Consider the following 24,819-nt stretch of genomic DNA (forward strand, 5'->3'; position numbering starts at 1 on the left):
AGCCACAGCAGTGATAATGCCATATTCTTAACCTGCTGAGCCACCAGGGAATGCCTTATTTTATATTTTCTACCTCCTAATAACAAAAATAACCTTACTTAAAGTTCTAATACAATTTTGGCTATCCATCTTCAACTGTGTGAGCTGCAGGAACAAACTCTTTTTTTTTTTTTTTTTTTTTAGGAGGCAGAGAAGCAAAATGGTTTACAGGCTAGTAGCTGATGGATTGGATGATCTTCATGCTATGGTTGCTTCTTTTTCTCACCAGCAAAACCCCCTTTGTTTGAACTCAACTCTAGCTCATGCGTGACAAGGACCAGAACTGCCTCTTTCCAGACAAAGAGGCGCCTTTTTTCCCCCCAGCATAGTCAGAAATGCTAAATTTTTATTTACACAGTACTTTGACATTGAAAGCACTGTTCCAAGAACTTTATAAATATTAACTTGTATAAGCCTGTTTACAGTGCTAAGGGAGTCGCTATTATGCCTTCATTTCATATTTGGGGAAACTGAGACAGCTTAGTCAGTAGCAAAACTGGCATTCTAATCAAGTCCGCCCACTCTCAGTCTCGGCTTTTTTGTGTGTGAACTATTTTTTTATTTTTAAATTTTGCTATAGTCGATTTACCATGTTCTGTCAAGTTCTGCAGTACAAAAAAGTGACACAGTTTTTTATATATACATATATATTATATGTGTATGTTCTTTTTTTCATATTATATTCTATCATATCCTGTCACAAGAGACTGGACATAGTTCTCTGTGCTGTACAGCAGGACCTCATTGCTTATCTAATCTAAATGTAATGGTTTGCATCTATTAACCCCAGACCCCCAGTCCATCCCACTCCCTCCCCCACCCCCTTGGCAACCACAAGTCTGTTCTCTAAGTCCATGAGTCTGTTTCTGTTCTGTGGATAGGTTCATTGGTGCCATATTTTAGATTCCACATGTAAGTGATATCATATGGTATTTGTCTTTCTCTTTCTGACTTTACTTAGTAGTATAAGAATCTCTAGTTCTATCCATGTTGCTGCAAATGGCATTATTTTGTTCTTTGTTTACCGTCTCAGTATCTACTTTTAACCACTGTGCTACAGTTGCCTCTCCAGAATCATTTTCCTTTTTTTTTTTTTTTCTGTCTTTTTAGGGCTGCACCTGTGGCATATGGAGGTTCCCAGGCTAGGGGTTGAATTTGAGCTGAAACTGCCGGCCTACACCCTAGCCACAGCAATGTTGGATCCAAGCCACATCCCCGACCTACATCACAGCTCATGGCAACGCCGGATCCTTAACCCACTGAGTGAGGCTAGGGATCGAACCCACATCCCCATGGATGCTAGTCTGGTTTGTTAACCCCTGAGCCACGACAGAAACTCCCTCCAGAAACATTTTCAGTTCCTGGCTCTTCTTAGGAAGTTCTCAGGGTCATCCCCATCTTGTGGAGGCCACACCCATATTTCTACTGTTTGAAGATGGAAACACTTAATAACATGCAGTAACCTTTCATCTGAGAATCAGTTTCCATGCAAAGTGTTATTATCCTCATTATATAGATAAAGAAAGGAGGAACAAAGGATCAGTTAAGTGTAAATGAGACCAAATTGAAAATAGAAGCCCCTCGCCCTGTGATCTAATCAGAAGTTTGCATTCCTAGGAGTTGCTGAGGCAACCGATTTTAAGAGAGAGAGAATGAATGTCATTTTAGGGAAAATAAGGAGGAAAAACCTGAAATGCAAAACTCTGTGCCTGCAATGATCCCATTTATAAGGTAATGGAAGCAAAATGATTTCATAAATGCATTAGACATCTCCCGTGTGGAGGATAATGGGGTATCAGGTCCACAGTCATTATTACCGTAATGCCGTGGGTGTTAGCTCCATAAACCAGGTGCAGATCTTTCAAGAAGTCAGAGGCTGATGCAGCTGCACTTGGTCCAAGGTCTTGGGGGCACTTGGGGCTGAGGGATGTGAGGGCCCTGGGTGGCTCTTCCTGAGGGCGTGGCCTCATTTTTCTTTCCAGCTGAGGAGCCTGAAGTGAGACAAGTCACACAGGGCTCTGTGCTGGCACGTCCCCTACCTAAAGAATCCCCTGATTCATTGGTCTGATTCTCAGGGTTTTTTTTTTTTTTTGCCTTTTCTAGGGCCGCTCCTGCGGCATATGGAGGTTCCCAGGCTAGGGGTCGAATCGGGACTGCAGCTGCTGTCCTACACCAGAGCCACAGCAACACGGGATCCGAGCCGTGTCTGCAACCTACACGACAGCTCACGGCAACGCCGGATCCTTAATCCACTGAGTGAGGCCAGGAATCGAACCCGCAACCTCATGGTTCCTCGTCGGATTCGTGAACCACTGCGCCACGACGGGAACTCCTGATTCTCAGTTTTTAATGTAGGTGAGATGAAAATTTATGGAATAGTTTCATGTTGCACGGCTATTAAAAACAGCGATATTGATTGTGTCTGGGAGGGAGAAATCCTAATCATTGATTAATCTGCACAAATTCACTATCCCTAAGCTGCCTAACTGTCCCTTTAGCCTGAGAACCCCTTTGATACTCTGGCCCAGTGATGCAGAGGAGGAAAACAAAGTCCAGGTGGCCCCCCAAATAAGTACAATCACAGGTTGGGAAGGGGAGAAAAAAAACCTCAACTTGCTTTGAATTTAAGAAGAGAGAAAATAAAATTTTAAAAAGGGAAAAGATTCCTATTTTTCAGTTCATTTTGTTGGTGGTGTAAAGAAAGAGGAAGGTATTCATTTCCTTTCGTGCCTCAACGGTTAACAAACCTGACCAGGATCCATGAGGATGCGGGTTCAATCCCTGGCCTTGCTCAGTGGGTTAGGGATCCCACTGTGGTTGTGGCATAGGCTAGCCGCTACAGCTCTGATTTGACCCCTAGCCTGGAAACTTCCACATGCTGAGGGCGCTGCCCTAAAAAGCAAAAAAAAAAAAAAAAAAGAAAGAGAGGAAAAAAGGAAGGTGTAAAGAAAGAGGCTGGGAACATGGGATAAAGACAGAAGTAAGGAGGCCTGATGGAGAGGGTGAGTAGGGGCTGGGCTTAGAGACCAGTGGGCAGAGGAGACTGGAACATGGAGAGAAAGATGGAGGGAAAAGCTCAGCCATTGCTAAGTGTTTTAATGGACTTGAACTTCTGTCACTTCCTCCTGTTCACCACTGTTATCACTGCCCTTTGAAATTCTAATTAGCCAATTAATCACTGTTCTCCACTCACCAAAGGGAAAATTATGCTCCTGGTGGTATAGGCGAGGCAATATCACGCCATGTCTAGATGAACTCACATAAAACTCATCTTAAAGGCTAAAGTTTCCCTCCTGCCTTCTGTAGCCACAGTAAATTCTAGGGGATCCAGGTCATTTTCAAAACAAAGTGTTCCTATAAAATTTTGACCTAAAAATCAGACTTTTAATAGGTACTCTAAAGCCTTTAAATAAAGAGCACTTCTCTCTAGAGATGGCATTTTTAGTTTGACTCTGTTCCTTTCAAATCTATTCACCTACTTGTATACAGCTATGCAAAAGATATTTGTGCAAATAAGGGACATAAATTCAGTACTAAGCAAGCTCTGTTGAAGCTTTGTCATGTTAATACCAGCCACAAATGAAAGTAAAATTTTATTTTTAGTTTTAACCTCATAAATTGCCCCAAAGCGATTTTTTATTTCCAGCTGATTTATTTGAAGAAAATAGGCTCAGATTTATTGGGTCTGTTAATAAAAAAAAAATTAAATGACCTCCTGTCGTTTTGCTGCTATTTATTGATCTCTTTCAAATTTAGTAAGCAATTCAATCTGCAGTAAGGCGTGTTGAATGAAATGGATTGTGAATGTAAAAATGGAATGAACATTTAGAAAGCATTTTCAAGTCCCAGAAAGTAGCTCTAATAAATGGGAATAAATTAAATTCGCATCACTGGAGAAAAAAAGATGGATTTTGTTTTAATGGTGAGCTACAGAGAAATACTTTATTGGATATAGGATCTATCAGACATTTTTAAGAAGCCAGCTCAGAGGATGGATTGCTGTAGCTCTGATGAGTGAAAGGTCCATCATAATCTGTCTTGGAACCTTACCTTCTGAGACTTTGAAAAATCTCACACACCATTAGGGTACCTCAGTCCTGTTTTCCCCATCCAGCCATTGAAACTGCTATGACCTATGACCCCCACTGCTACTAGTAATGGTGATGATGATGATGATCACGTGACTTCAAAAGGGGAAGAATTATAGGGTGCTTTCCCTGAGTTAGATCACGTGACCTCCATGTTGCCAAATCCACATGTAGGTTTTAGTACCTTTCCCATTTCACCATTGTTATGGCTGCCACTACTGATCATCCCTCTCTTCTTGAAACACCTTTGGTTCCCCCAATACCAAGCCCCGTTCTGTACAATTTCTTTGCAAACTTCTGTCTTCTAGGTCTTCCTTTGGGATTCCTTTGACCCAGCCCAAGTGTTAATCTGCCCCTGTAAGTTAAGTCTTAAGACTGAGGCATCCCAGGGCTCTGCCCCAGATCTTTCCTTAGTTTATCCTTCTTCTAGGCAACCTCCTTCATATCCTTAGCATCAACCAACCCCTATATGTTGATTTTTCTCTTTCTCTTGCTCACGATTCATTCCTCACCTCAAACGCAATATGATTGAACTGGAACTCAGTATTTTCCCCCTAAATATGTTTCTACCTCTGTATTCCCCAGTGATACCATGATCGACCCAACCCTCAATGGGAATCCTCACCATATGTACACAATACAGGAACTGTTGTCTGAATTCTTCTGTCGATGGCACATATCTAGAACCATTCTAGATGCTTAGGAGGGAAGGTAATACACTATATTACACAATAGACATCAGAGCTTGATTCTCGCCAGGAATCTGGGCTGAGAAAGGTTGCATCTACTCTGAAACCCAGCAGTCACCAGAGACTGCTCCATCTCTTTCATCCCTGCCATGCAGTTGTCCTCTGTACCCAATTTTCCTCTCTGACTACACCAGGGGTAGGTGGGTGGGGGAGGCTTATGTGTGGATTTTCTGACTAAAGCTGTCCACTTCTTACTTTCCTGATAAGAATCCCTTTTCTCTTGTATATAGTAAGCTTCATCCTGAATGAAATCCATGCCTCCAGCTTTGCCCTCTCTAGCCTCTTTTCCCACTCTGTTCCAAGTCATTTCTAAGAGGCAAATCTGATCTTATGCTTCTGCTCAAACCCTTCAATGACTCCTCTTGGCTTTCAGATTAAAGTTTAAACTGTTTAGCATGACCAAATGTATTGTGGGCCCTGTCTATGTCTCCACATTTCCTTCTATCCCCACCTCCCCAAACCCAAGCCATAGTCAAAACCAACTCTCCCCAGGTAAAAATTAGGTTCCTCCCATGGCTTCTACAGGCCCTGCACAATTCATACTCCATTGCAATCATTCACCCCTTTAACAGAAATGTACACAGTGCCACCTATATGCACCAGGGAGGCAGTTGTGGGCAAAACAAAGTCTTCATTCTCATGGAATTGAGTTCTACATGGAGAAACAGACTGTACAGGAGTGAACAAATTAAGAAAATAAAGTAGAATAATGGAGTAATAAGGGACTTGGAGGTGATTTCATTATGGAAGTTGAGGTAGGTCTCTCTGGGAAGGTAATACTTAAACTGAAAAATAAGCAATGAGAAAAAGAGGCCATGTGAAGATCTTGGGGAAGAAGGTTCCTAGTAGAGATGACAGCAAGTTCAAAGGCCCTGAGGTTGGAACAAGGTATTTTGAGAGATGGAGAGAAGCCAGGGCAGCCTTGAGAAGTCACTGAAGTAGCAGTTGAGCAGGAGAGATTCAGGAGAGTCAGCTGAGGCCAGGTTAGGGGGTTGGATTTTATTTTAATTGCAGTGGAAAGTCATTCGAGGGTTTAAAGCAGGGCAGAAAGATCTAATGGCAGCTGGTAGGGAATGGACTATAAGCAGGCCAGAGCAGAGATATAATCTGGATTCAAAGTCATGGTGCCTTTACCTGAGGTTTTAGCAAGGAAGATTGCAGGATGTGTCATAGTTGGAATACAATTTGGATGCAAAGCCCATAGACGATACTGATGGATTGTGCATGGTGTTACTTCTGCGACAGTTTTTCTAGCCTGTAAGCTCTTGGGGGAAAGGATTGTTTCTTCACATCTGTATTTTTGGCTCCCAGCATGGTGCCTGGCACTTAGTGGGTCACTAAGACTGGTTTGTGAATGAAGCAAGCTAAGGGGAAATTACATTGCAGCTGGGGAGGTCAGTGCAGGCTTTACAGTAAAGGCAAGAATGGACCTGTAACTGAAAAATGGGTAAAATTTCAACTGGCAGAAATGGAAATAGAGGAAATATGAGCCCCTAACATTTCTGGATCTTGGGACCGGAATAAAAATGGCACCCACATACTTCTTGACTTAATATTTTTTTAAAGTCTTAAGTCAAATGAACAAACTGTTAAATAAAATGTGCTCTACCTAAAGTTATAAATGAAGTTACCATACTGTGAAATAATATATGCTCTATCCTTTCACCTTGATAAATACACTTTATAATCACCAGGTTCTGGAACTTAGCAGTGGAACGGGAGAGCCAGCCCCTGGCCCCTGGATGAGGTATGGCCCCTCCCCTTCCCATGCCAAGTTTGTCATGTGCACACATGCAAAGACCCCATCTGCAGGTCTAAGCTCGATGCCCACCCTTGCCCAGGGGGTGAAAAGCTGCCATCGGGCCATGGGAACATGGGTCGCGGGTATCCAGAGCATGGACTATATGGCAGGCCTTGGATTAAGGGTGGGAGCATCCCGTTGGCCCTGCCAACGTTTCACCCCACAAGGAAAGTAAGGCCAGAGCAAGGTCCCCTAGGGTGTGAGGCTGGAGTAAAGGCCCTTTGGACCCAGATCTGAGCGTGGTGCTGGCCGAGCGGGTCACAGGGAGAATCATGAGGTAGATGAAGGGAACAGGGAAAGACCAGTTTGTTTGGAGCGGATAATTCATGCAGCTGAGTAGGGATCAGATCTTAGGTGGATAAGAATTTGTGGATAAAGAACTTTGAACGTGTGGGCAGCACAGGGCTCTGGACTCAAGTAGAGGAAGACACCATCAGACATTTGTGTGCAGGGCGGATGAGGACACAGGAGAGGGAATGAGACGAGCAGAGTGATTTTACTGCAAAGTTCAGAGTATGAAGTAATGAGAACTGAAAGCAGAGAGAAAGGAGTTCATGTAAGAACTAAGGAGAAGAGACAACTAATTAGACGGAGGGGGTGACGGAGATGGAGAAACTGGGCCAAAGATGGTTTTGCAAGATGAAGTGTGGCTGACTGTGTTACTCCTAGTGCTCGGGATCGAATATTTGTGCCCCCTCCAAATTCATACTTTGGATCCCTAATGGGGGGGTATTTGGCCTTTGGGAAACAATTAAGTCATAGGTTGGGGCCCCTATGAGTGGATTAGCGTCCTGAAAAGGAAGACAGCTAGCCCTCTCTCTTTCTCTGTTATGTGAGGATACAATGAAAAGACAGCTATTAGCAAGCTAGGACCTGCCTTGATCTTGGACTTCCCGGCCTCAGAACTGTGAGTAATAAATGTCTATGGCTTAAGCCACCTTATCTATGGTATTTTGTTACAGCAGCCCGAGCTGGCTAAGACACCTTGTGTAAGGCTTTTCCCCTTCTGAGATGTCAGCACCTGAGTGGGTGTGCTTGGAGCACCGCTCCTGGAGCCAGCACCAAGCCTGTCCTCTCAGGACCCCTATGAACCCGCTTTTCTTTCAAGGTGTCTTTGAGTAAGCCCCCTCCCCACCTCAGCATGCCTATCCACTGACAGGCTGAGCATAGGAATGCCATTTCAGCTGTGAGTTTTTTTTTTTTTTTTTTTTTTTTACACAGCTGCTCTTGAGGCATATGGAGGTTCCCAGGCTAGGATACGAATCAGAGCTGCAGGCTGCAGGTACCGGCCTAGGCCACGGCTCACGGCGACGCCGGATCCTTAAACCACTGAGCAAGGCCAGGGATTGAACCTACGTTTTCATGGAGATAGTGTTGCGTCCTTAATCCACTGAGCCACAAGGGGAGCTCCACAGATCTGAGTTCTAAGTTATGTTTTTTGGGGTTAGGAGGAGGATGTTTTAGAGGTTATAAAAATGTAGGATTCTTTTAGGAAAGGATAAACAAGTCAGTCCCAAGGCAGGCACCTGGGTCATGGTCAGATAAGGTTAAATGTCACAGAGAAGCTGCAGAGATGACAGGGCAGTGCGGATTCTAAAGAACATGGGTTTGGAGTTCCCCTGTGGTTCAGTGGGTTAAGGACCTGATGCTGTCTCAGTGTGGATGTGGGTTCAGATCCCTGGCCTTGCTCAGTGGGTTAAGGATCCGGCGTTGCCACAAGCTGCAGCCTAGGTCGCAGGTGTGGCTCAGATCTGGCGTTGCTATGGCTCAGGTGTAGGCTGGCAGCTGCAGCTCCAATTTGACCCCTAGGCTGGGAACTTTCTTATGATGCCGCGGGTGCAGCCCTAAAAAGAAAAACAAAACAAAACAACCCCCCCCCCCCAAAAAGTACCTGGGTTTGAGTCTGTCTCTTACCAGCTACATGACCTAGGAATGTCTGGCCTGGAACGTCGACCAAAGTACCATAGCATGAGTGTTTTCTGTCCTGACGTGGGTGCTGGGATGGGGAGGGAAGCTCTCCATCCAGGGTGCCAGCCCCAGCCCCGGCCCTCCTCCTGCTACCCCAAAGAGGCAAGGATAAAGGCCAGGGAGCTTTGGTTCCAAAAGTTAGATGCATTAGGGTCGCTGTGTTGTGATAGAACCAACAAATTAAAGGGATTACTTGCAAAAGAAACCTGTGCCCTCTGACAGAAAAAGAACCATTTTTATATATTGGAACATAAAGTAACTTTTGGCAAAGACCTCAATATTTTTAGTTGTGATTTTTCTTCGTGTGGGCTTCTTATTGTGACCATCTGTGGTGACGTGCTAACTAGTTGTTTGTCACTAGTTCTTTTCTCCTTGTCCTCTTCCCACCGCTGCTTGGCAGCTGAGTTTGTTTTTCATTTCAATCAGTGGCACACACGATTTCAAGCAGATGTTTTCAAAAGTGCTTGACTTTTAAGCCAAGTGTGCAGTGCTTTCTCGATGGTGCCACTGCCCTTGACCCTGAGTCTGGTTTGCAAATGAGAGGGCGGGTATGTTATTCGGCCTGGATGGACCTCCCCTCCAGCCCTGAGGGTCCGTCAGCATTGTGGATGTGGCCACACTGTTTTGGGGTGAGACACAGGCCCAGCACAGACTGCAGGGCTGCGTAGCACATGCTTTCGATTAGGACCACCTGCATTTTTTTTTTTTTTTTTTGTCTTTAGGGCCGCACCCGAGGCATATGGAGGTTCCCAGGCTAGGGGTCTAGCTGGAGCTATAGCTGCTGGCCTACACCAGAGCCAAAGCAACGCCAGATCCAAGCCATGTCTGTGACCTACATCACAGCCCATGGCAACGCCGGATCCTTAACCCACTGAGCAAGGTCGGGGATCGAACCTGCGTCCTCATGGATATTAGATTCTTTTCTGCTGAGCCACGACAGGAACTCCCCACCTGCTTTGAACCCTGCCTCCACCACGTGCTGGCTGTGTGACCTCAGACAATGCTCACAGTTTTCTTGCCTATAAAATGTGGGTAAGAATGGACCAGCCCCTTATAGGCTGTGAGGATGGCCAGCGCTAAGGTGTGTAAACCATGTTAGTTCAATGACTGACAGGGAGTAAGCGCATCCCAGAAGAGTGGTATTTTTTTCTTTTTTAAAAAATTTTTAATTAAAGTTGATTTACGATGTTCTGTCAATTTCTGCTATACAGCAAAGTGACTCAGTTACACGTATATATACATTCTTTTTCTCACATTATCCTCTATGATGCTCCATCACGAGTGATTAGATACAGTTCCCTGTGAGTGGTGGTGTTTCCATCTAGATATTCAAAACCCTGACAACAGATCTATGGGGGGTAGGTGGCTATGAATATTATCACTGTGCTGTGGATAAAAAAGCTGAGGCGCGGAGTGGTTAAAGAACTGGTGCAAGGTGGCACAGCCAGGAAGTGGCAGGGCAGTCTGGCTCCAGGGCTCTTGGGGGTTGTGTTGTAGGGCTCAGAGGGGCTGGGTGGTACATGACAGGCAACACACACCCCGTTTCAGGCCCTAGGGGTTCACACTCCACAGCACAGGATCTCACTTGACTCCCTAACCTAACTCCCCTGCTATGTGCTGGGGGATGCGGAGGAGATGAGGGGAAGCCGAGGGTCACGTGAGGTCAGGGCAGACACGCTAATCAGAGAGGCTGATCTCCAGGGCTGGTTCCCTAGCCTCTTTCTCTGCACGCTGCTGGCCACTGCCCTGGACCCTTCAGAGCTGGACAGACCTGAGTGGTCATCTCCATCCATGTTCCCAGGCTGCCAGCCAGCTTCCAGGAGGCTCATGAGTCGGAGCCCACGTGCCCTGACTCTAGGCCATTGTTTTATGGTTTTGTTCATGGTATGATAATAACAGCATCTAGTTGCCACTGTAAGTAATTCGATATACTTCATGTTTTCTTTTCCTCTGGCCACAAGTCTTAAAATAATAAAAATTTCTAAAATGAATAAATATTAAAAACCTAATTTGCACAAGCACGAGGAAGTCCAGAAGGCCAAGCAAGTAAACAAGAAATCTGGGCACTTTTCTTCAGAAAAGAAAAGTAATAGGGGGAAAAAAAAGCAAGGTAAAAAGAGCTAAAAGTGGAAAGGAATTCTGCAAAATTCCTTCATGTTACTCATATTCTGGAAAATTATTGGCCACAGTTGCCTATTAGAAGGCATTGCTGGTATTATATTTATTATTGCTGTTACTATACTTCTGCCAGGAAAAAGGTTTTTGTTTTTTTCCAGGAATTAGGTTTTTTTTTTTTTTTGCTAATACTGCACACTATATACCATAACTAAATGTTGGTGCTGTGGAAAATTCCAGGCATGCTCTGCAAGGTGATTCTAACTGATTTACCTTTGACCCTTACATCTGGGGATACCATGAAACTATACTGCAGTTTATCATCAGTAATAAGACAGTCGTTAAAATGTCGCTTTCTGTGAGACCTGGTGCACGGCTGTTTATTACTGAGAATCCCATTTTTGAATGTTTTAACCTATCCCAAGTTTCCTTGTTATTAGCTATGAGGAGAGGTAGCCCTGCAAAATCTCTATACGTCCTAAAGACATCCTGTCTCCTGTCCGGAGCTCACTTCCAAATCACAAGCAACATCTCAGAGCTTTCAGTTTCTGCCAAGCATGTCACAGAAGCTCTATTTTCCACTAGTTAAACATACTCAGTCTTATAAACTCTTCCTCCCTTAGAACTTCTGCTTTTGTGTGATCCACATTTTGAAATTTTATTGATTTGCCAAGAAACAAAGTTCTGCACACTTGAGCAGAACCAGGAAATGTATCGACAGAGTCTCCTACCGATTTCTAAATGGGGTTATTTTCTTCCAAACATTTATTGGATTTCCGCTGGAATGAGACAGGTAGTTTTAGGCTCAAAGCTCTTCAAGGCTGACAGAAAAAGAAGGCAAGGCCAGCAGCCTGTCTCCCAGAGACCCTGTCCCAGTGCAGGCAGAAGCCCTCAGCATGTGTGGTCTACCACGGCTGCGGAGACAGGTGACAGGTGATGCCCACCTGGACTTCAGATGAACGTAGCATCTCTGGACTCCTGGGGATTTGGGAAGACTGAGACGGGCCTGCCTGCTTGTCTAGAATGTTCCGGTTTGGAATAGATCTGAGTCTATGCACCTGTGCTGACCATAGGGCCACAGCTGGGATGGACAAGGCACCAGGGTGCAGGCCAGTGGGATGAATCCAGTCATTGTTTTTTTGTCTCTTCCACTCAGCCCAGTTCAGCAGAAACACAGGTCCCTACCAGGCTGCCATATAGCACACAGAAAAGCTATTTGTCACAGAGGCCTGCAAGCCTCTCTTGCGCAAAGCACCCTGGTAATTTGAGATTCACCTCCTCCCCTCCTCTGAGCATCAACTCTCTGATAGCTCAGACCTGGGAGAAATAGCAAATTTTATTTTTTATTTTATTTATTTATTTTTAGAACTGCAGGTGTGGCATATGGAAGTTCCCAGGCTAGGGGTCGAATTGGAGTTGTAGCTGCTGGCCTATGCCACAGCCACAGTCACAGCAAAGCTGGATCTGAGCTGCATCTGTGACCTACACCACAGCTCATGGCAACACTGGATCCTTAACCCACTGAACAAGGCCAGGGATCGAACCAGTGTCCTCATGGATACTAGCTGTGTTTGTTACCGCTGTGCCACGACGGGAACTCCAGAAATAGCAATAAATATCCATCTTGGTACCTCAAGGGACGCAGTTGTATTTAAGCCCAAATGATGCCAGAGGAGTTTCTTAGAGGAATCAGAGTGGGGAAATCATTATTATCCTGAGAGATGATATTGATAGATAACTAACATGTATTGAATAAGATGCTGTGCTAAGTGCTTTACATGCATTATCTCAATTACTCCTTAAAACATCTCTATGGGGAAATATCTTTTTTTTTTTCTTTTTAGGGTTGCACCTGCGGCATATGGACGTTCCCAGGCTAGGGGTGGAATCGGAACTGCAGCTGAAGGCCTGCACCACGGCCGCAGCCACAGCAACAATGGATGCAAGCTGCATCTGTGACCTTCGCCGAAGCTTGTGACAACGCCAGATCTTTAACCCACAAAGACTGAACCTGTGTCTTCACTGACACTATGTCAAGTTCTTAGCCCTCTGAGTCACAAAGGGAACTCTGGGAAATACCATTTTAAATTCCATTTCACAGAGAATGAGGCATAGAGTGATGAGGGAACTTGACAGTCATTCGTCTGATAAGTGATGGATTCAAAACTCAAACTTGTGTTGGAGTAACTCCAGAGTCTAAGAACTTAACCTTTTTTTTTTTTTTGGCTCACTTGCATTTATCATTTAATTGTACTTAATACCATGTGGGAAATGAGAAGCATACAAGCATTTTACTCATCTGAACATGCCTAGTTTGTAACTTCACATCAAAACGCATGCATCATCAGTTTCTATCAATTACCACATGCACGAATCAGAAACACAGCTCAGCCCAGTGTCATGAACCAGGGACACTCTCATCAGAGAAAAACCAGCCTGAATATATGGCACTTGGTGTGAAGTGACAGAACTGTCATAAAGGAAATCATGTAAAAAACAAAACCTGCCATTATCCAGTTTCTGAATTTCCGGGAAGGAGTGGTTTTCTGCACCAGCTAATGATGAACATCCTTCTTCTATTCATCATTTCCAGCTTCATACTCTTGGGACTAGGTTATCATAACCATCAAACCAGAGATATAAAAGACTAGGAAACATTTAGTGTTCGAAAAGAATGGCTTTGAACCCTAGTAAATCAAAAGAGCAAGAGGGAAAATAAACTATACAGTTACGATGCCAGCTGGAGATTCTTTATCGTTGGGCCTTGACAGTGGTTTGCAACTTTTAGTATCGCGGATGACAGAAAGTAATCTGCCAGGAGAACCAAAGTCTCCGTGCGCTTGCAGACAGAAGAAGATAATTGCCAGGTCCTGGAACTGAAAGTCACCTCTACTGCGTTCCCTGCTTTGGGGACCATTTGGTTGTTTATACGAGCAGAGGGGTCAACAGAACTCTAAGGGTTTCATAACACTTCTACGGGCAAGTCCGAGAACTCAACCTCCACCCAATCTTTCCTCCCAACACCCTAAGACACACACACACACACACTCCCTTCTTTGGCTGGAGAAGTCTAGGCTTCTACAGAAATTACATCTTAACTGAGTCATTAGATTTATTAGTTGAAATGACCTTCACTCTTCCTTTTTTCTTTTTAGGGCCACACCCAGGGCATATGGAAGTTCCCCAGGCTAGGGGTCAAATTGGAGCTGCAGCCACAGTAATGCCAGATCTGCACCTATGCCACAGCTTTCGGCAACCCCAGATCCTTAACCCACTGAGTGAGGCCAGGGATTGAACGTGCCTCCTCCTGGACACTATGACAGGTTCTTAACCTACTGAGTCATAGCAGGAACTCTTGATCTTCGCTCTTTAAAGTTGAACTTTGCTATTAAATTTTTCATGGAAAACGTACTCATCCTCTAAAAGTTGGGGACAGAGAGTCTTCATCTGGGGTTCGTGGCTAGGCCCCCTGCAGCAGGATGAATTTACTCTGTGGAATTGGATGTGTGATATCCCATGGAGAAAGTTCACAGTTTTCATAGATTCTCAAAGGAATCCAAGACCTCTTAAAGGTTCGAAACGACGTCCTAGATAGAGGTTCTCTAGCTGAAAGACATTAGTCTTGAAAAGGATCCTATTTTGCTCTCACTCAACACTTTCTAGAAGTTCATGTCGACAGGAGGCTCTAGCCCCGCAGTGGCTTCTTTTTAACAAAAACCAAAACGATTGTGAGAGATGTCAGGGTCAGAGACAGGTTTAACCAGGAGAAGGGGACAGGTCCCTGAGTCCCCTTCCTGGGAGCCACTGCTGGTCATGCTCCAGTCCCTATCAGCACATCGCATGGCACAGGCCTGCAGCAGATCTGGGTTCGTGTGTCGGGTTCAATCCTCAATCTGATACTTTCTACTCGGTTGCATGACCTGGGTCAAATAAGTGCTTCTCTACCCTTATTTTTTATCCATAAAATGGAGAAAGATACGACTTTCCTTTCAAGACTAATGGGAGAGTAAAATGAGATAACGTGGCAATAAATGCATGACACACAGTCACTCGGCTGAACTCCTTGGGAAAAGAGGTGTTTGGGAATTCAGGTTTGGGACTTGGGGTTTTTAAGAAATGTAATATAGTCCTATCCTCTACAATATTTAACACAATCCGGCACAACCCATAATAAAATAAATTGATATTTTGACAGCAAAACTATGAATATTCACATTAAGAGGGATGAACCAAGACTACAGCTGGCCTCACATTAGTTCAGGACAGGTTTTGACACCCCAAACTTTCAGTTTTCAGAGCAGTTTGAGGATTGAGAATAAGCACCTGTAGGTCTGTCTTGAAGGATCCTACTTTTCTTCAATTCCCAAGGCCCTAATTCTCATCATCGTTGAGCCACAAACCCTGGCTGGTCCCCATGTTTACACTCTCCTAGTGTTGGTGCTGGGCCTGTGGCCTCTCCCACTGTACTTCTCTTACCTTAATGCTCCTTTGAAACATGCTCTGTGGACCCCCGGGGCTCCCCTCCTACTATGGCTCTGGGCAAAGAAGGCTCCTCTTTCCTCTGGGCTTTGTCTCAACCTCTCCGAGTTCCCGAGACAGTCTTGCCACAGCCCCGCTACTCCTAGGGCTGTCTGCCTCCCGTTTAATAGATTCTCAGGAACTATCCAAAGTGTTCCCAGTGACGTTGGCAGGTGCACTGGCGAGAAGGACACTCTTCTCCTGGAGACAGAAGAGTCATTCCTGGGTTCCATTCGGGTATGCCCGAGAGCTGCTGGAGAATGAATGACGCAGCAGATCCTCCTGGACAAGCATTCCAAGCTTCTTCCTCATTCCAGAATATCCCATGCAAAGGAAGATGGGGTCCAACATGAACAGAATAGCTGGGGCCACACTTCTAGGGGCTCGGTGGCAGTCAGTGGCAGGTAGCAGCTGCTGAAGGCCACCCTATGATACCCAGTCTAGTACTGGTAGAGTGCAAAGAGCACGGTTAGACACAAGGGGGCTTGATTTCTTCTTTCATGTGCTGTGTGACTCTGTGTCAGCGCCTTTAAATCCTCTGGGCCTCAGCTATAAAACGGGGATAACATTACCTACTTGACTGAAGCTGTAGTTAGGAGTATGGCAGATAACCTAGATAAATGATAAATGCCCCAACAAATATCCAGTCCCTTCCTTCAGTACCTTTCCCTAGACTTTCCTGTACTAGCCTGGGAGACCCCCGAAAGGGTGGGAACAGGTCTCCTTGTATTTATTCCTAGCATAGGGTCTGGCCCATAGTAGGCATATAAGAAACGAGTGAATATATGAATGAATGGATGCAACTGTTTTTGCAGTTGGTATCACACCTGTAGTTTCTGCTAAATCTGATATGCACAAGTAGAAAAGAGGAAACTACGGTGAGGATGCCTGAGCCAGAGCGTCAGTCACAGTGCAAGTCAGCATGTTTCCCGCCAAAGCGATAACAGAGTCAGCCTGCACAAGTTCTGCCACTCAAGGGGACTTTTAATTTTATAGACATGAAATTTTATAAGAATTTCATTAATTTTTACATATTAGTTATATCTTAATAACTAGTATGAAAAGTCTTTTTTTCTATTCAATTATCTCATTTAATTCTTGGGGTTTTTTTTTTTTTTTTTGGTTGCACCTGTGGCATGTGGAAGTTCCCAGGCCAGGGATCGAACCCACGCTACAGCAGTGACCTGAGCCACAGAAGTGACAATGCCAGATCCTTAACCCACTGAGCCACAAGGGAACTCTTCATTTAATTATTGTTACAGCTTACTTGGTAGGTAACATTATTGTTTCCATCTTGTACCTATAGAAGCAGAGATTTAGATCAGTTAAGAAACTTGACCAGAGGGATTTTGCCAGTGAGTGGTGGAACCAGGAATTGAAAGCACACAAGTGTTTCTGACTACTAAATCTGAATCCATAGGTGATGGCTATCATTTGAATTGATACAATCCTAACCAATGTATTCTTTTTCTTCCAGATTTACTGGAATATAATTGACATATGAGCACTGTATAAGGTGCACAGCATACTGATTCGATCTGCATATCAGGAAATGATTATCACAATAAGCTTTGTGAATATCATCTCACATATTGTGTTTGTTTGTTTGTTTTTTTGCTTTTTAGGGCTGTTCTGTGGCATATGGAAGTTCCAGGCCTGGGGTCGAATTGGAGCTACAGCTGCCTGCCTACACCACAGCTCACAGCAACATCGGATCCCTGACCCACTGAACCCGCATCCTCATGGATACTAGTTGGATTCGTTTCTGCTGTGCCACAATGGGAACTCCTCACAGAGATTTTTTTTTTGTCTTTTTGCCTTTTCTAGGGCCGCTCCCATGGCATATGGAGGTTTCCAGGCTAGGGGTCTAATTGAAGCTGTAGCCACTGGCCTACGCCAGAGCCACAGCAACGCCAGATCCACAGCAACGCCAGATCTGAACCGCATCTGCGACCTGCACCACAGCTCTCAGCAACGCCAGATCCTTAACCCACTGAGTGAGGCCAGGGATCGAACCCACAATCTCATGGTTCCTAGTTGGATTCGTTAACCACTGAGCCACGATGGGAACTCCTCCTCACAGAGATTTAAAATTAAAGAAATAGAGGAAAATTGTTTTCCTCGTGATGAAAGCTCTTAGGATTCACTCTAGCAATTTTCATACATAACACATGGCAGTGTTATATTTTCATGTTGTACATTAAATTACATCTTTAGTACTTATTTATCTTATAATTAGAAGTTTGTACCTTTTGAGTACTTTTGTTCAATTTCCCCTCCCCCCAAAGTGTTGAATTTTTAAAAGATGTCTCAGTTTAGAGTAAGACTGGAAGATCTACTAAGGCTCAATACCTTTTTCACTAATCCTCAACTATTACTAATTAAACAATTTAATCCTAGCGTTCCCTTGGGCTCAAGCAGATTATAATGGCCAAACTAATTCTGAAATGTTTTGTGGACCCAGAGATTCACTGAGGGCTTTACATGGGTTTTAAGACACCTTGGATTTAAAAGCCTACTCAAGCAGCTGTGTATTTAATTATTGCCCTATTCTCTCGGAGGAGAGAAGAAACAGTGATTCCAATTTTTCAGTATAGAAATCAATGAGGCCTTTTTTGCAGCATTTTCAATTAGCCTCAGATTCCTTATCTGTAAAAGGGGCAGTAACAGTATTTGCCATGCCCACGTGAGACAGCAGTGGAAACACCAGGGCTTTGCCAGCTGTGAAAAGCTGCTGCTGCTGCTGCTGGATATAAGCTTATTGCGATAGACGGCCACAGGTCCTTTCCAGTGCTGATTATCCATCATTCCAAGATGATGTGGTGTAGTCGTAAACAAGGTTTTTACTTATGATGTTCTGATGGATTTTTATTTTTGCTATGTCTGAAAGAAACTTTGGGGCAAAAAAAATGCTGTGTGTGTGTGTGTTTCTTTTTTTCTTAGAGTACAGTAGTCCCTCCTTACCCAAGCTTTCACTTTCTGGGGTTTCACTTAGCTGTGGTCAACTGCAGTCTGGAAATATTAAACAGAAAATTCCGGAAATAAATTCATAAATTTCCAAGTGTGTGTCGTTGTGAATAAAGTGATGAAATTGCGAGTGCTCCAGCTCCGTCCTGCCCTGAATGTGAAGCATTCCTTTGTCTAGCATATCTCATCCCCACCAGTCACTCAGTAGCCAACTCGGTTATCAAATCAACGATGTGCTATGGTGGTACTTGTGTTTGAGTAACTCTTACTTTACTTAATGGCCCCAAAGCACAAGAGCAGTGACGTTGGCAATTCGGATACGCCAGAGAGTAGCCATAAAATGCTTCCTTTGATAAAAGGGTGAAAGTTCTCAATAAGAAAGGAAAAAAAACATATGCTGAGGTTGCTAAGATTTACAATAAGAGTAAATCTTCTGGGAGTTCCCAGGTGGTCTAGTGGTTAGGCACTTTCACTGCTGCAGCCCAGGTTCAATCCTTGGTCTGGGAACTGAAATTCCCGTATCAAGCAGCTGCACGCTGTGGCCAAAAAAAAAAAAAAGGTCAAAAAAAGAGAGAATGTATTTTCTATTTGTGAAATTGTGAAGAAGAAAAAAGAAATGTGTGCTGGTTTTGCTGTTGCACCTCAAACTGCAAAAGCTACAGCCACAGTGCATGATAAGTGCTTACTTAAGGTGGAAAAGGCATTAAATTTGTATAATAAGGTATTTTAAGAGAGGGAAACCACATTCTCATAATTTTTATTGCTATAATTGTTCTATTTAATGCTTAGTTATTGTTGTTGGTCTCTTACTGTGCTGAATTTATTTTTATTTATTTATTTATTTTGTCTTTTGTCCTTTTAGGGCCACTCCTGTGGCATATGGTGATTCCCAGGCTAGGGGTTGAATCAGAGCTACAGCTGCCGACCTGCGCCACAGCCACAGCAACACCAGATCCGTGCAGCGTCTGCGACCTACACCACAGCTCCTGGCAACGCTAGATCCTTAACCCACTGAGTGAGACCAGGGATCGAACCTGCAACCTCATGGTTCCTAGTCGGATTTGTTTCCACTGCGCCACATTGGGAACTGCACTGTGCCTAATTTATAAATTGAACTTCATCATGGGTTGTACGTGTAGAGAAAAAACAGGGTATTTACAGTTTTTCCTCAGTATCTGGGAGGAGTTGGCTCCAGGACCCTTGTGGATACTAAAATCCACGTGGAGGCTCAAGTGTCATACAAAGTGGCATAGTATTTGCTTATAACCTTATGCACATTCTCCCTAACCTTTACATCCTCTCTAGATTACTTATATACCTACTATAATGTAAATGCTATGTAAATAGTTGTTAATCAATTTAAATATTATGTAAATAGTTGCCAGTGTGAGGCAGATACGAGGCATGACTGTTGAAACATTCTGGAATTTGTTTTCTGAATATTTAAAATCCGTGGTTGGTTAAATCCAGTGGATGTGAAATCTGAGGCGACAGAGGGTCACCTGTAAAGGGTTTGGTATCATCTGTGATTTCAGGGAGTCGCTAGGGGGCTTGGAACGTATTGCCCGTGAATACGAAGGGACTACTGTATGTAATCCCTTTTTGCCTATAACAGGGGAGAACAAAAGGCAGTCTCTGAGAGCAGGCACTGTGACTAGAATCCCAGGAGAGAGAGGAGGAAGTTGAAGGAGGAAAGTGAGCTAATTTAGATGAGCCTGCAAGGGCCCATTTTGGACGAGAGAGGGATACTGGTGTCAAGCACAGCCTCTGATGGGTCATACCCTGCATTTCTCCCCAGAGGATGCTGATGGTATGGGTAAAAAAATGTTGCTCGGAAGGCTTGGAGGTAAGATGCTCAGTATAGCTGACAATGGGGAGGACGATGTGGGGAGAAAGATGTGTAAATTCTACACACTCAGCCCACACGCTCTGGCACGCCTTCCAGAATTCCAAAACGTGTGCACACTTAATTTAGCCTAGCACATTGCTCCCCAAGAAGAGGAAATTCTTTTCTCTTTTTGTTCCATTCTCTTTTCATTTCTTTCCGCAGAACCTTAAACGCCACCTAGATAGAGCCACACAGAAGAGTCTACTTCCTCGTTTCTGATGGTGAGAGGCAGGTGTACAGAATGAGAGCAGCAGCAGCAGCAGCCTTTGATTAATATTTCAGTCATAGGAGAGGCTTTCGACTACAAGATGAAGGAGTATTAAGAAATAGCTCCCAGACAAATGGACTTTGTGAGTTCGTCACGACTCATCCAACATCAGATTCACACAGCATCAAAACTCAGGTGATTTATACGGTCACATTAGATCCTATTAGTATTAATGGAAAATATGCATGTATATCGATACCCGCATTAGTGCAGACAGACGTCCCAAAGGGTTGTTGCTTTGGGGCAAAAGCTGCTATTATTTGTACCTTCTCCACAACGGAAATAGAATTATACCCATTAAATAAGTGTTCCATATTCCATGCTCCGCTGAAAAGGGCTCACGCTTAAAGATACAATTAAAACTATCTTTTATATTTATAACGAAAAGCACTAAAGCAAATGGCCCTCTCTCATTACTATTATATGTTATTTGCAGTTTGGGATTTATTTTTATTATCAACTGTGTTCAGTCATCGATTACAGTCGAAGGGAACAGTTGTCCAGTCCTTTATTCCCACGTCAAAGATGAAGACATAGGCACATTTTGTCACTTTATACAGAGAGGCATCCCAGAGGTAAAATAATAAACTGTCAGAAAAGACAATTTTTCTTTCTTTTTTTTTTTTTTTGGTTGCTGTTGTTGCTATTTCTTGGGCCGCTCCCGCGGCATGTGGAGGTTCCCAGGCTAGGGGTCGAATCGGAGCTGTAGCCACTGGCCTACGCCAGAGCCACAGCAACGCAGGATCCGAGCCACGTCTGCAACCTACACCACAGCTCACGGCAACGCCGGACCGTTAACCCACTGAGCAAGGGCAGGGACCGAACCCGCCACCTCATGGTTCCTAGTCGGATTCGTTAACCACTGCGCCACGACGGGAACTCCAGAAAAGACAATTTTTCTAATCCACAAAGCAGGAAAAAGCTAAGGCTATGGCTGACTCATTTTTTTTTTTTTTTGCAGGAAGAAGTTTTAAGTCAAATTAAAGTCACTAAGACTTCTGCAATGTATTATTGTTATATCAGTAACGATGATTTCAGCTGCTAATAAGAGAAGACCCAATTCAAAATGGCTTAACCTACTAGGAGGTTTATCATTTCCCAGAGGAAGTTTGAACGGTTTCAGGGTTAATTTGCCTGTTCTGCTGTGTTACCAAGGACCCCATCCCCCTCTCCCCTCCATCATTTCCTAGGCCATCTTGGTACTTCATGGCTGGAAAACGCCTGCTACAGTTTCCGGTTTCAGCGGTACACCCAACGCTGCCAGTCAAGGAAGAAAGATCACTTTCCATGCATCTCTTTTGCACGGTGGGGAAGTTGGTGCAGGAAAGCTTTTTGCGGAAGTCCTTTAGTGGCCAGCATTAGGTCAGGTTCCTCTTCCAAACTCAATAAATGGTGAGAGAAGTGGAGCTTCATGATTGACTTGGATAATCACTTTCGACATCCCAATCCACGAGTTCCTGAACGGGTCACTGTGTCTAAGCTCACGGTCTCCCAGAAGAGGCTGTACACCACAGGGAATGGGGCTCAAAGCAGGAGGAAGCAGGAACATGGTGGGTAGGAAGGGATTAGAGTCAGTGTGTGTGTGTGTGTGTGTGTGTGTGTGTGCGTGCGCGCGTGCACCACACAAGTGAGTACCATTGTTGGGATCTGAGACTGAAATGCAGTCTTGGGTCCCTGGGGCCTCACAGAGGTATAGGGGGGAGTGGCGGTTTTTGTCCTCAATTTGATTCAGAGCAGTTGGTCCAACGATGTGACCACTAAAGCCTGGCACTTGAAACCAGCTCAAGCTGCAGTTTCTAAGTTTAGCGGGTTAATGACAAACTATTGAGCAGACTTTATTCTGAACCTAAACCTTTGACTCCAAGTGACAATTGGCTTAAAAGGGACAAAGAGAAGGAAATAAAATGCTATTAATACAGTTCAGATCTAGGGTATTGTTAGCTTTGCAAAACTGAAAAGCAAGGAGTGTTAATCTTTGATACCCCATTCTCTCCATTTTGTCCCCCCTCTCACCCCACCCCCATAAAGCTCCCAGTAGCTCACAGAGTTCTGTTCTGCACCTGCTTCCTTCTGCTGTATCTCCTCCCAGAGTCTTCTTTCAGACTAGGGTGTAAATGTCTAATAGCACCATAAATATCATCCATTTCACTAGTAAACGTGGCCATGTGTTATCACAGGCCTCATGGAAAGGGAAAGAATTTTCGAGCTGATCAGTTTTGGGATGGCGATCTAGAATCCAAGAAGGATGGTCACGGCCAAAATCACACTCTATTGCTGCCCTGTGCAATACAGTAGCCACTAGCCACGTGTAGCAGAAGAGTTTAAATTTAAATTCGTTAAAATTAAAGTAAAGGTTTTGTTCCTCAGTCACCCTACCCATGTTCCAAATGCTCAGTAGTTACATATATCTAGTGACATAGAACAAGTCGAGGATAAAGGATGCTGAGGACCTCAAAACACTGCAGTTAGGTAGAATGAGAACATAAATTTAAAAAACGGCAGAATGTATTTGTACTAATATGTATGAATGTATATTTTCTATTTTTTTGGCAAGTGTCTTAGTCTGCTTAAGCTGCTATAAAAAATTCCCATAGACCAGGTGGCTTAAAGAACAAACACCTGGAGTTCCCATTGTGGCACAGTGGTTGATGAATCTGACTAGGAGCCATGAGGTTGCAGGTTCGATCCCTGGCCTTGCTTAGTGGGTTAAGGATCTGGCGTTGCCATGAATTGTGGTGTAGGTTGCAGATGCAGCTCGGATCCCGCATTGCTGTGGCTCTGGCGTGGGCCGGTGGCTACAGCTCCGATTCGACCCCTAGCCTGGGAACTTCCGTATGCCGCCACTGCGGCCCTAGAAAAGGCAAAAAAAAAAAGGCAAAAAAGAACAAACACTTATTTTTCATGGTTCTTGAGACTGGGAAGTCCAAGATCAAATGCTGGCGAGAGCCCACTTTCTGGTTTGCAGATGGCTATCTTCTCATTGTGTTCTCACTTGGCAGAGAGCAGAGAGCAAAGCAAACTCTCTCCTGTCTTTTCTCATAGGACACTAACCCCATCTTGAGGGCTCTGCTCTCATGACCTTCTTACCTCCCAATGGCCCTGCCTTCACAAACCCTCACGTTGAAAGTTAGGGCTTCTTTCCTTATTTCTTTTTCTGTCTTCTTAGGACCACACCTTGGGCATATAGAAGTTTCCAGGCCAGGGGTAGAATTGACACTATAGCTGCCGGCCTACTCCACAGCTACAGCAAAGCCAGATCCAAGCCATGTTGGCAGCCTAAACAACAGCTCACGGCAACGCTAGATCCTTAACATACTGAGCAAGGCCGTGGATTGAACCTGCATCCTCGTGGATACTAATTGGGTTTGTTATCTCTGAGCCACGATGGGAACTCCCAGGATTAGGGTTTCAACACTTGAATTTAAGGGGGAACAAACATACAGTTCCCAACAGCAAGTTTTGCTGGCTTTATGCTGCTAACATAAACTTCCTTTTCAAAATACAGTTACTAACATTTTTTTTTTGGTTTTGTTTTGTTTAGTTTTATTTATTTATTTATTTATTTATTTTTAATAATTTTTTTAAATTTTCCCACTGTACAGCAAGGGGGTCAGGTTATCCTTACACGTATACATTACAATTACATTTTTTCCCCCACCCTTTCTTCTGTTGCAACATGAGTATCTAGACAAAGTTCTCAATGCTATTCAGCAGGATCTCCTTGAGTTACTAACATTTCAAAGGGGGTCAACTTAAAGAAAAATATTAGGTGAAAACTAGTACTGGGAAGGAACAAAGTGGTACAATTCCTAAATGTGGTTTGCATAGGATGGAACTTTGAAACACTCATTCAAGGTTAAGGGTCTGCCAAGAAGGTTCATTTCTGGGTAGGACCACCTTATCCATCAGGGGTACTGGGTACAGTGTCCAGGTCCCAAAATACTTTTCGATATCCATGTCAATGTGTTCATTTCTTTTAAAGAAATAAAAATCAGAGGAAAAAAAAAAAAACACTTTCAAGACAAAGTTTTTTTTTTGTCTTTTTGTCTTTTTGTCTTTTCTAGGGCGACTACCGCGGCATATGGACATTCCCAGGCGAGGGGTCTAATCGGAGCTGTAGCCACCAGCCTGCACCAGAGCCACAGCAACGCGGGATCCGAGCCACGTCTGCAACCTACACCACAGCTCACGGCAATGCTGGATCCTTAACCCACTAAGCAAGGCCAGGGATCGAACCTGCAACCTCATGGTTCCTAGTAGGATTCGTTAACCACTGAGCCACGGCGGGAACTCCTTAAGTCAAAGATGTTTTAATATACAATATGAACATATCTGTCTTTATCTCAACACAACTGTAAAACATAACTTCTAATGTTTTTTAAATGGAGGAAGTGGCCCGCAAAGCCTAAAGTGCCTGG

This window comes from Phacochoerus africanus, chromosome 2, assembly GCF_016906955.1.
Source record: "Phacochoerus africanus isolate WHEZ1 chromosome 2, ROS_Pafr_v1, whole genome shotgun sequence".
NCBI lineage: Eukaryota > Metazoa > Chordata > Mammalia > Artiodactyla > Suidae > Phacochoerus > Phacochoerus africanus.